The 11631-nt window shown below is 46.0% G+C and overlaps 1 pseudogene; it reads right to left on the bottom strand.

The window, feature by feature from the left end:
• Positions 1 to 7727: 7727 nt before the first annotated feature.
• On the bottom strand, positions 7728 to 11321 carry LOC138385795 (protein FAM136A pseudogene; annotated as a pseudogene).
• Between the last annotated feature and the right edge of the window lie 310 nt (positions 11322 to 11631).

The following is an 11631-nucleotide window of genomic DNA, read 5'->3' as shown; positions in this document are numbered from 1 at the left end:
AATCACACTGACAGCAAACATCTTATTTAAAATAAACCAATAATTATTTTAAAATGAAAAAAAATACACATAAGGAGTTTGAGATTAGCTCTTGCTAGGTAAGGTCGTGTCCTAGTCTGTATTCTCTTCTCCCATCCTCTGTTTGTCTCATTAACTTGAATGACAGCTTTAATTCTGTAACTAGGAGAAGAGAGAGGCTGAGGTGAAGAAAGACAGGGGAAAAGACGTTTGTTGAAGGAGGAAAGGGTATTTGGCTTTTAACACTGATATCGACCTGAAGAGGGATGGGGTCTACAAAGGCCATTGGTCCGTTGACCTGGGGAGATCAAATTATCCCATATCATTCTCTACAGACGGGGGACCACTAGAGACACTTTCTTTTTTTTTTTTTTTTGGAGACAGAGTCTCGCTTTGTTGCCCAGGCTAGAGTGAGTGCCATGGCGTCAGCCTAGCTCACAGCAACCTCAAACTCCTGGGTTTAAGCGATCCTACTGCCTCAGCCTCCCGAGTAGCTGGGACTACAGGCATGCGCCACCATGCCCAGCTAATTTTTTGTATATATATATATTTTAGTTGTCCATATAATTTCTTTCTATTTTTAGTAGAGACGGGGTCTCACTCTTGCTCAGGCTGGTCTCGAACTCCTGACCTTGAGCGATCCACCCGCCTCGGCCTCCCAGAGTGCTAGGATTACAGGCGTGAGCCACCACGCCCAGCCGAGACACTTTCAATGATGGTCCCCATCTGTATAGGAACTTAGAAGCTCTAAAGTGTACTTAGATATATGATCTCATTTAATCTCTCAGCAGATTCACTCTCCTACTCTGTGGCAATGCCAACATCATTTCTAGATATCCTTTTTTTCTTCTGGAGACAGAGTCTCACTCTGTTGCCCTGGCTAGAGTGCAGTAGCATCATCATAGCTCCTTGTAACCTCCCACTCCTGGGCTCAAGTGATCTTCTTGTCTCAGCCTCCTGAGTAGATGGGACTACAGGCACAGGCCACAACGATTGGCTAATTTTTTCTATTTTTAGTAGAGATGGGGTCTTGCTCTTGCTCAGGCTGGTCACGAACTCCTGACCTCAAGTGATCCTCCCACCTTGGCCTCCCAGAATGGTAGGATTACAGGCATAAGCCACCAACCCAGCCCATTTCTAGATAACTTGATTAGTCTTATACTTCCTGATATTTTTTGATTGAAATTCTGCAGACTCCTTCTGGTTTCAACATTTCTTTTTGTTTATGGGCAGAGAAAAGTAGATTTAAAAAATTTTTATCTCTAACCTCGACCTTTCTCAGGAATTCCGGACTACTAACTAATATCCTTATTGGAATGCTTAAATAAGCATCTCAAACTTAGTATGTTCAAAGAATGAATCTTTTGAATTAGTTCCTCCAAGTTTCTTGTCTTGCAGACTTTTCTATTTTGGAATATGGATACTACATTCTTTTAGATGCTTAGGCCAAAAACCTTGGAAGCCTCCTTCTCTTCTTTCTGCTCTCACACCTCATGTCCAATCCATCAGGGAATCCTGTTGGCTCTACCTTTCAAACTATATCCAGAATCCAACCACTTCATCACCTCTTTGCCTACCACACTGGTCCAAGTCTCCATTGTCTTTCACTTGGATTACTACAATGGCCTCCTTAACCGTCATACACAGTAGGGGCTCAGTAAATACACAATGAATGAATGAAGTACTGCCCAGGGATGGGTTATCATTGACTCTTTTGTGGCTCATGGTTAAATCAGAGACCTTTGCCATTCTTTGGGAGAGAGTGGGAAGACATAGCATTTGGGCAGGAAGTACTGAGGGCCCACAGAGGAGGCAACAGAGAGGAAAGTTGAAGCAAACATGAAAAATACAGGAAAGAGAAATCAGTGGAATTGTGACTCTGAGTGGGACTCAGTAAAGGCACATAGTTCCCTGCTGTTGTGATTTCCCATCCTCTGCCCCTTCAGAGCTTGGTGGCTACCCTGCTTCCCTCTGCTGACCAGTCCAACCCAGGGTCCTATGAGGTGACCTTCAAGAAACTGGGACAGGTGAATAACCCTCCCTGAGGACCAGGTGAAGACAGCAGTTTCCTTCTGAGCTTTGGGGCTGCATCCTGTGGAGGGAGAGAATTGAGTGAGTCAGTCAACCTCTTCAAACTGGGGCTGCAGACGGAAGGTAGGGAAGGGGTGTAGGTGTGGCCTGGCCTAGGATCCCTTCCTCTCCTCGTGGGCCACGCCAGGCCTCCTCCTTCCTCCTCTCCCTGTAGGACATCCACAAGCTGCTTCCTATAGCCTAGGAAGCTTCTGCCTACTTTAGGAGTCCTTCTAGTTCTTGCCGCTGTCTCTTTCTAGCTATTTTTTCAGTACGCATCTAAGACCTGGTTCTTTCTTCTTGGTCACTCGGGGGCTCTTTTCCAGACTGGCAAATGGAGTATGATTTGGGAAAAGTGCTTGGCTGGGTCTCTTACATGTTGAGTTCAATTTCCTCCTTCTGGCGTGTTTTAGCTTCCAGCTGGGATCTTTGCCATGGTAATTATAACAACCATGCTCTGCATGGAGGCTCTTAAAGCTATATAGGCAGACAAGTAAATAGAAAGGAATTTCTAAGGAAAGCCAAGCAGTTATCAGAATCTCCACCCCTACCAGACTCAGAAGCTCTGTACTCGCCTGCCCATAACTGCTTAGTGAGAATTATTTAACCAGCTTGAATTCTTTCTATAACCATATTGAAATCGGATATCCTGAGGGAACAGGAAGTTTTCCCCCACCCCAACCCTGTTCCTCTTCAAGCCTTTCCCATCCTGCCAGTAGCACTGTCGTTCACATGGCTGCTTGAGGGAAAAACGTAGAGGTTTGCCTTTATTCTTCCCATCCGTTACCCCTCATCCTATCTGTCAGCAAAGCCTGTTGGCTGTACAAAATATGTCTGGTCTGTCTTCTCTCCACCACTTAGCGACAATCGTGGTCATCTTGGACAACCGCTAACTGGTCTTCCTGTTTCCACTCTTGCACTGCTACAGATCATTCTCCTCGCAATGGCTAGGGCCATCTTTTAAGAAGTTAAATCCCATCGTTCCCCTGGTGGTAACTCTCTGAAGGCGCCCACTGAATTTTAAAACATTTCAAACTTCTGCCCATGGCCCAGGGGGCTCTGCATACTGTGGCTCCAGCCTTCCTCTCCAGCCACATGTCTCAGCGCTCTCCCTCGCAGCCATGCGACCTTCTGTGCCTTCTTCTGTGTGCCAAGCAAGTTCCTGTCTTAGAGCCATGGGATTTGTTGCTGGCAATGCTTAAAATGCTCTGTGAAGATTTCCTCATGGCTAGCTCCTTGGGTATTTAGGCCTCAGCTCAGTTACTCCATAATGAAACACCCCAAAATACAGTGGCTTCAAAACAGCAGTTGTTTATTTTGCTCATATATCTATATTTAGCGGAGGGCTTGATGGGGAAGGCTCCTTTTTGCTCCGTGCAACATCAGCTGGGGCAAAACAGCTGAGAACTGAGGACTTGCTTCTGAGTTGGCTCACTCACATGGCCAGGGTTGAAAGCTGGGGGCTCTGGTTGTTCTCCATGTAGCTGGGTTCCTGGGAAAGTGTCCCCAGAGTCAGGTGGAAGCTTTGTTGTCTTTTATGACCTATCCTTAGAAGTCACATAGCATCAGTCACTTCTGTTGTACTTTATTAGTTGAGAAAGTCAAACACCTGTCCAAGTTCAAGTGAGGGCAACACAGACTCTACCACTTGGTGGGGGAGTGGCAGGGTTCTGAGGCAGCACGTGGAAATGGAAACATTGCTTTTCTGGATAATATTGGATAATACTATCTGCCACAAATATGTCCACAGTGCAGCCTTCACTGACTGCTCTATATACATTATGTCCTCGTCCTCACCCCGAACAGTCCTTTATCATTTCAACTTCTGGTTCCTCATAGCACCTATCATTATCTTAAATTATCTTGTTCCTTTATTTATTTGCTCATTTATTTGCTCAATTGCAGCCTTACAAAAGAAATAAGCCCCCTGACAGCACAAAGGGAGGCCAGATGAGAGGCTGTTGCACAAGCTCTGGCCGTTGCAGCCGCAGAGGTGATGGCTACTGAGAGAGAGATGTAAGGGTGGGTCAGTTGGTACTTGGTGATGACTGGCTGTGGGGTAAGAAGGAAGAAAGGACGCTGGGTTGCTGGTCTATCTCAGGCCAATTAAGGGCATAGGACTGAGGGTGTGCATGGCTCAAGATTGCCGGGCAGAGGCCATGCTGACACCTGCACTACTGGAGGGGTAGGTGTTATGAGGGGTGGTGTTATGTGTGTCGAGAGACTGGCTAGATGCTCACCAAACCCCTTTACTCTCCTTACCAAGCTTTCGGCCAGGTCACATATTCTAGCTCTCTTGCAGTTATAATAGCTGGGGGACCATATGAAGTTAAGGCCAAAGAAATGTAAGTGGAAGTGGATGTATATCAATTTCAGGCTTGGCCTATTAAAGACCATCCTGCAAGATCCTGCATGCTCCCTTCCTCTTCCTTTGTGGCTTTGTAGTATGTTAACAATGGTAGCATCAAAGATGGGAGAAATCTGGGACGGTCTCTGTGGAATAGAGAACTGCCTCCTGCCCCCCCAACAGTTTTTATTTCATGACATAGAATTTTTTTTTTTTTTTTTTTGAGTCAGTGTCTCATTCTGTCACCCAGGCTGGAGTGCAGTGGTGCAATCATAACTCACTGCAACCTCAAACTCCTGGGCTCAAGCAATCCTCCTGCCTTGGCCTACCAGAGTGCTAGGATTACAGGCATGAGCCACCTTGCCCCCCCTCCCATCCACTTTTACAGACCCTTGTGATTACATTGGGCCCACCAAATAGCCCAGAACAATCTCTCTTTTTTATTTAATTAATTAATTTATTTTTTGAGACAGAGTCATGCTTTGTTGCCCAGGCTAGAGTGAGTGCCATGGTGTTAGCAACCTCAAACTCCTGGGCTCAAGCAATCCTCCTGCCTCAGCCTCCCAAGTAGCTGGGGCTACAGCCATGTGCCATCATGCCCGCTAATTTTTTCTATATATTTTTAATTGTCCAGCTAATTTCTTTCTATTTTTAGTAGAGACGGGGGTCTCGCTCTTGCTCAGGCTGGTCTCGAACTCCTGACCTCAAACGATCCACTCACCTCGGCCTCCCAGAGTACTAGGATTACAGGTGTGAGCCACCTCGCCCAGCCAATCTCCCTTTTTAAAGATCAGTTGCCGGGCGTGGTGGCTCACGCCGGTAATCCTAGCACTCTGGGAGGCCGAGGTGGGTGGATCGTTTGAGGTCAGGAGTTCGAGACCAGCCTGAGCAAGAGCGAGACCCCCATCTCTACTAAAAATAGAAAGAAATTAGCTGGACAATTAAAAATATATATAGAAAACATTAGCCGGGCATGGTGATGCATGCCTGTAGTCCCAACTACTCGGGAGGCTGAGACAGGAGGATCCCTTGAGCTCAGGAGTTTGAGGTTGCTGTGAGCTAGGCTGACGCCACGGCACTCACTCTAGCCTGGGCAACAAAGTGAGACTCTGTCTCAAAAAAAAAAAAAAAGATCAGTTGATTAGCCACCTTAATTCCATTTGCAACCTTAATTTCCCTTTGCTATGTAACTTAAAATATTCATGGGATTCAGGAATTAGGACATGGAGATCTTTGGGGGAGGGGCATTATTCTGCCTACTGCAGAAGGTAAGTAACTTGCCCCAGTCGCACAGAAAGCAAATCAGCAGCAGAGCCAGGGTTTGGGCTCTGGCAGTCTAGTTCCAGTGCCCGAATTTTTGGGTGTCAGGGGGTTTAAACACTTATTATTATTATTATTATTTTTTTAGAGACAGAGTCTCACTCTGTTGCCCAGTCTAGAGTGCCATGGCATCAGCCTAGCTCACAGCAACCTCAAACTCCTGGGCTCAAGCAATCCTTCTGCCTCAGCCTCCCGAGTAGCTGGGACTACAGGCATGTGCCACCATGCCCGGCTAATTTTTTCTATATATATTTTTAGTTGTCCAGATAATTTCTTTCTATTTTTAATAGAGATGGGGGTCTCGCTCTTGCTCAGGCTGGTCTCGAACCCCTGAACTCAAACAATCCACCCACCTCGGCCTCCCAAGTGCTAGGATTACAGGCGTGAGCCACCGCGCCTGGCCTAAACACCTATTTTTTAAAAAATCAAACCACTAGAAAAATATATCACAGCCTGGAAACAGCAAACAGACAGGCTATGTTATCATTTTAAGTAACAAGTTGGCAAAAAGACAACAAGGTCGTTATCAAAACAAGGTGCCAGGCTGGGGCAACCCCAAACAAAAATGGCATTTGGTAGTGGGGGGCTGCCCTCCTTTGCTCTAAGGGAGTCACAGCCCATCCTAGCCCAAGTTGCTTCCTTTTCTCCCTTGATCTTCCTGTTGCCAGGGGGTTGTCTCAATAGGGCTCCATTGATTCAGGAGGCTAAGTGGGCAGTGTTGTGTTTGGGCTTTCATTCCATTCTGTTCTATGAAAACCAGGTTTTTCCAAATCCAGGACTTCTCAGCTCTCTTATAATATAATTAAGTAGCCAACAGTTCCTCTTTTACTATTCATTTCCGGATACTGGTGTATATCACAATCAAGATCCCCTTTCTCTTCAAGGGGAAAGTGTTACTCCCGCAAGCTTGTCCCGTCACTCTGCTGCAGGCAGCCTCAGGGCCCATCAGCCGGTAGGACAGAAGCTGTGCTTCCCTTAGTCAATGTGACATCACCTCTTGTGTTTTTGCATGGTCTCCAGGCTGAAAGACGCAGTGTGTAATAATTTTAAGAAATGTACATCACATCTTTATGGCCAGAAAGGTTATCCATAAGGAATCTTACAAATTCTTATTCAAACTCCTCTCCCTCCCAACTCCACGTCTTAAATCAACTTTATGCCCTTGTATAAATAAAACAAAACCAAGCAAAACAAAGACCCAGAAACCTTTTTTCCCTTTCTAACTTAGTGACCTTATGCATTTTGTTTTACCGCCTATGGAAAATGGTGTGGTAACACTTCTGGGAAAGAGGAGGTTGGCAACAAGCAGAAACACCTCTCCTCAACCTCCACCGGGTTCGGGGAAACGGCCAGCCTATTGGTGCGCGTGTGAGAGGAATTTGGTACCTTGGAGGGCTCTGGCTTGGTAAAAGGAAGATCTCTACTGCCAGGACAAGCACTTGTCACGTGAAATTTAGGCTCTGAAACACTCCAGTAGTATCTCTGGCCCAAATTTTACCAGTTTTTTTCCATTTTACTTTTTAGGATTGAAACATAAAAGAAACAGTGCCCAGAGGCAAGTTACAAATGCCTTAAACTTGTTGCCATCCTTAATTTCTTCATACGTAAACTTTGCTTAAAAGACTGAAATTCTCATTCTTGTTTTTTTTTTTTTTTTAATAGACTAGTCAAGTGCAGTAGTGAGAAGGGGAAAGTAGTAGAACAAGGAGTTCAATCTGTAACTGACTATGAACAGTCAAGTGAGATAACTCACTACCTTCGGATCAGCCTCATTCTTCTTTTTATTTCTTTATTTTATGTTAGTTTTTAGGAGACAGGGTCTCCTTTTGCTGTCCAGGTTGGAGTGCAGTGGCATGATCATAGCTCAGTGTAACCTGGACCTCTTAGATTCAAGTGATCCTCTCAACTCAGCCTCCCAAGTAGCTGAGAGTACAGGCCCACCCCACCACGCCCAGGCCACTGGTGAAGACTTTTATTTCCCAAGGGCTGACAGAGACGCCTTCATTTTCTTGGTGATAGTTGGGAGGAGGTGCATGTGGTCATCCACACACTCGGTCAAACAACTGCCCAGCTGCCCCTTCACCTGAAGCTCCTTACTCCCTGCGTCCATTGAATCATTGGCTTTGTCATTGCAATGCATGGTGCACCTGGACGGGTGGTTCTGGAGCTTCTCCAACTCACTAGTTACCAAAGCCTGGGCTTGAGCCAGAGGTGCACGGCAAAGCTCGATGCACTGGGACACCTGCTGCGTCCACGCCTGGCTGTTCTCACACAGCTGGTGCTGCCCCGGAACATGACGCCCTGCAGTTTCTGGATGTTCTCTCTCTGCAGACTCTTCACCATGCAGTCCACCACCTCCTGCACTCAGAGACACTGCAGCTATGCTGTGGCGATCCCACGCTACCCAGCGCCAAGCTGGCACCCACCTGGACTCAGCCCAAGGGCCTGCCCCCTCACCTCAGCTTCCTGGCTCCCAGGGCCCACATTTTTAATCCTCTAAAAATGTACTTAGGGTGGGGCATGGTGGCTCACACCTGTAATTCTAGCACTCTAGGAGGCTGAGGTAGGAGGATTGCTTGAGCTCAGGAGTTCGACACCAGCCTCAGCAAGAGCGAGATCTCTGTCTCTACTAAAAATAGAAAGAAATTAGCCAGACAACTAAATACAGAAAAAAATTGGCTGGGCATGGTGGCACACACCTGTAGTCCCAGCTACTCAGGAGGCTGAGGCAGAAGGATCGCTTGAGCCCAGGAGTTTGAGGTTGCTGTGAGCCAGGCTGATGCCACGGCACTCTAGCCTGGGCAACAGAGCAAGACTCTGTCTCAAAAAAAAAAAAAAAAGTTAAAATGTACTAAGTAGTGGGGTTGGGATAATTTATTATGACTTGTATAAGACATCTCCCCAGCCTCCCTCTTCTCCTGATTTCATAAGGTAACATGAAATTCACTATTACAATTTGTCTTCCCTAAGTATGCTGTAGTGTCTAGGTCTAGAGTCTGGAGCGCAATCCCAAAGCGCAGTGGCTCACATCTGTAATCCCAGCACGTCAGGAGGCGGAGGTGGGAGGATGGCTTGAGGCCAAGAGTTGGAGATTGCAGTGAGCTGTGATTGTGTGTCACTGTACTCCAGCCTGTGCAACAGTGAGAGATCTTGTCTCTTAAAAACAAAAACAGCCCAGCTAGACCATTTACTTGCTATATGATTTGGGTAAGTTATTAATATTAAAGCTTTCTGTTTCCACAGCTGTAATGTGAGGAAAAAATAATATCCACCCCATAAATATGTGAGGATAAAAAGAATCATTATAATTAAAATGGTTACATAGCATGCATTTGGGGGATTATAATTATTTCCTCCCCCCCCCCCTTTTTTTTTTGTTGGATAGGGTCTTGCTCTGTTTCCCAGGCTAGAGTGCAGTGGCGTCATCATAGCTCACAGCAACCTCAAACACCTGGGCTCAAGCGACCCTCCTGCCTCAGCCTCCTGAGTATTTGCAATTACAGGCGCATGCCAGTATGCCTGGCTAATTTTTCTATTTTTTTGTAGAGATGAGGTCTCGCTGTTGTTTAGTCTGGTCTCCACCTCCTGACTTCACGAAATCCTCCCTCCTCCTCAGCCTCCCGAAGTGCTAGCGTTACAGGTGTGAGCCACCTTGTCTGGCCTCTTTCTGTATTTTCTTAAGGAGTCACCTGGCCAGATTGGTTTTCTGGCCTCTTCCAGGTTTGGTTCTAGCTTCCACGTCTGCCTGTGGAGCTCAGTCAGGGGACCAGCCTTCTAGAGTGTATCAGCTCTGGGCAAAGGGGACATAACTAAGGATTTGAATTTGCAGAAATGGATTCTAGATCTTAGGCCATAGTGAGCTCCCAGGCGCAGCCCCTCTGTGGGGCCTTGTTCAGGAAACTTGAGGGCCTCCTGAATTTCTCCAACTGCAGTCCACAGCTGAGCTGCCTTCAGGGAATAATGACATAACTCGACACCCTCATCTTCATCCAAGGTCATCTCATGATAGTCACACAGGGACCAGTCCTGCCACAAAAAACACAACACTTCAATAGAAGAAAAATGGTCCATTATGATGATCACTTGCACTGATCTAAAAAAGCAAATGGCAAATTTTCTTAGAGTAAGTACCATGATACACTTGATCTTTTTTTAATTGTAATTTTTGTAGCATTTTAAGGGAGAATACTGACATCTTTGTAGCATCTGTTTTTTTTAATCTTTTAAAAAATGTTAAATAAACTTTATTTTTTGGAACAGTTTTAGATTTATATAGACATTGAAGAGAGTTCAGAGAGTTCCTTTTCTTGGTGAGCAGGTCTGCGCAAACCTACTCCCAAAGTCCAAGGAAGCTGAGAGGCTGAAGAGGCTGGCAAATCCAGTTTCCCAGAAAGAAATATTTAATAGGGACTTATGAATAGAAGCCATATCCCAGGCAGCTGCGAGAGGTGGATCCCCATGCTGTTATCCCTCAGACCCAGGACTTCTGTACCATAGGGAAGGAATGTGTAGGACAATTGAAGTCCCCTCAGAGAAAGGCACGAAAGCTATGTGAATCTGCCTAAGGACAGCACTTATCACCAAGGTTGTTTTGACCTAAGGGCAGGAGTTATGGTAATAATACATAAAGTAGACATTTAGAGGCATTTTTGTAACAGGGGTTAATCAGAAGTCAACATAGCAGGTTAGTATCCAAGATGGAGTTGCTTTAGCCTCTACAGTTCCCATATACTCCACTTTCCTCCAGTTGCCCCTATTATTATTATTTTAATTAATTAATTAATTTAGAGACAGAGTCTCATTCTGTTGCCCGGGCTAGAGTACAGTGGCGTCAGCCTAGCTCACAGCAACCTCGAACTCCTGGGCTGGGGTTGGACCCCCAAGGCCTCAGGCAGCCCTGCCCTATGGCTTTGCCAGGTGGCTTAGCCCATGCAGCAGCTCTCACACGTTGAAGTCTTGTGCCTGCAGCCTTCCTGGACCTACAGTTCTGTGCCCTTGGGGGCTGCGCCACTCCCACGACCCCAGTAGGCATTGTCCTAGTGGGGGCTCTCTGTGGTGGCTCAGCCCCTATGACAAGTTTCTGCCTGGGTTCCCAGGCTGTCCGTAACATTCTTTGAAATCTAGGTGGAGGCTGTCATGGCCCAACAGGTGTGCATTCTGTGCACCTGCAGAATTAGCACCATGTGGGTGCCACCAGGTTTCTCAGCTTGTACCTTGCAGAGTGGCAGGTTGAGCTGTACCTAGACCCACTTGAGCCATAGCTGGGACAGCTATTTATTTCTCCTGCCAGATATCCTAGTTCCTCATGCTTAAGTGATGCCTTCTACAAAGTCCTAGGACACTGACATAATTCCACCACGTTCTTTGCAACTGTATAGCAAGGATGGCCTTTACTCCAGTTTTCAATACCTTGTTCCTCATTTCTATCTGAAACCTCATCAGATTGGCCTTTACTGTCCATATTTCTACCAACATTGTGATCACACCACTTAAGCAATCCCTAAGATTTAGGCTTTCACTTCTGAGCCCATACCAGAATTGCCACTAATACTCCAGCCATGGCCATCTAGCCTTTTCTATCCTAGATCCTCCAAATTCTTCCAGCCTGTGCCCATAACCTAACTCCAAAGCCAATTCCACATTTTGAGGTATTTATTATAGTAATGGTCCCACTTCTTGGTACCAATTTTCTGTCTAGATCTATTTTCTGCCACTATAACAATATATTTGAGACTGGGCTATTTATTTATTTTTTATTTTCTTTCTTTCTTTTTCTTTTTTTTTTTTTTTGAGATGGGGTCTCACTCTTGCTCAGGCTGGTTTTAAACTCCTGAGCTCAAGTGATCCTCTTGCTTTGCCCTTCCAGAGTGCTAGGA

This window comes from Eulemur rufifrons, chromosome 7 (genome assembly GCF_041146395.1).
Source record: "Eulemur rufifrons isolate Redbay chromosome 7, OSU_ERuf_1, whole genome shotgun sequence".
NCBI classification, from domain to species: Eukaryota; Metazoa; Chordata; class Mammalia; order Primates; family Lemuridae; genus Eulemur; species Eulemur rufifrons.
Note: the sequence above shows the minus strand (reverse complement) of the source record. Positions and strands in the feature narration are given on the sequence as shown.